Genomic DNA, 1526 nt, shown 5'->3' on the forward strand with positions numbered 1-1526 from the left:
CACAGTCAACCATCAGATCCTACTCTCCACCCTCTCTAAACTGGGTATCACTGGAACTGTGCTTGACTGGTTCAACTCTTATCTCTCAGAAAGGTCCTTTGAGGTAGCATGGAGGGAAGTATCCAAGCCACACCAGTTACTTACTGGGGTACCTCAGGGATCAGTGCTTGGGCCACTTCTCTTCTCCATATACACAACATCACTGGGACCCATCATCCAGTCACATGGTTTCTCTTACCACTGCTACGCTGATGACACGCAACTCTACTTGTCTTTCCAGCCCAACGACACCACAGTGACCGTTCGAATCGCTGCCTGTCTGGCAGACATCTCGGCCTGGATGAAGGAACACCACCTTCAACTCAACCCTGCCAAGACCGAACACCTTGTCTTTCCAGCCAACCCTGCTGTTGAACACAACATCACCGTGCAGCTGGGTCCAACTACAGTTTCAGCCTTCCAAAGCGGTCAGAAATCTAGGGGTAACCATTGATGATGAGCTAAATTTCACAGAACCACATTTCAAAAACTGTAAGATCTTGTAGATTTACACTCTACAATATCAGGAAGATAAGACCCTTCCTCTCTGTACATGCCACACAACTGCTCGTTCAGTCCCTTGTCATAACTAGACTGGACTACTGTAATGCTCTCATTGCAGGCCTTCCTGCATGTGCTATTAGACCTCTCCAAATGATCCAGAATGCAGCAGCACGTCTGGTCTTTAATGAACCTAAGAGAGCACATGTTACACCACTCTTTGTCTCTCTCCACTGGCTGCCGGTTCATGCACGTATTAAATTCAAGGCCCTGATGCTGGCATATAAAACAGCCACTGGGTCTGCTCCAGCATACCTAAAAACATTTATGCAGAGCTACGTTCCCACCAGAAGCCTGCGGTCGGCTAAGGAACGTCACCTTGTCGTACCAAAACAAAGAGGCACCAAAACACTTTCCCGGACTTTCAGTTTCATCATACCACGGTGGTGGAATGACCTTCCCAACTCAATCCGGGAAGCTAACTCACTCTCTATCTTCAAAAAGCGGCTAAAAACACATCTTTTCCAAAAGCACTTAACCGGTCAATAATAAAATAAAAAAAAATAAAATAAAAAAAAAAATATATATATATATATATATATATATATATATATATATATATATATATTTACATTTCTTGTTGCACTTAAATCTGTTTTGTATACTATTATGATGATAGTGAAACTTTGTAATATGGCACTTTTTGTACCACTGTCTCCCTAAGATGATTCGCTGATGTTCTTCCTCTTTTGTAAGTCGCTTTGGATAAAAGCGTCTGCCAAATGAATAAATGTAAATGTAAATGTTTAAACAATTTCAGCATATTTTCAATTGCAAATCATAAAGAAACATATTCACCACACCAAATAAGTGTTTCATCTATACAGTATATACCTTTCATTTCTTAAGCAGTAAATAAGATTGTTTCACAAATCTAAAATTTTATGAATGAACTCTAAAACTATAATATAAGAGTCCATGACTTC

At 40.7% G+C, this 1526-nt stretch overlaps 1 pseudogene; it reads left to right on the forward strand.

Moving 5' to 3' along the window:
* The first annotated feature begins 286 nt into the window (after positions 1 to 286).
* LOC127660164 (uncharacterized) lies at positions 287 to 1071 on the forward strand (annotated as a pseudogene).
* Positions 1072 to 1526: the final 455 nt, after the last annotated feature.

This window comes from Xyrauchen texanus, chromosome 19 (assembly GCF_025860055.1).
Source record: "Xyrauchen texanus isolate HMW12.3.18 chromosome 19, RBS_HiC_50CHRs, whole genome shotgun sequence".
NCBI lineage: Eukaryota > Metazoa > Chordata > Actinopteri > Cypriniformes > Catostomidae > Xyrauchen > Xyrauchen texanus.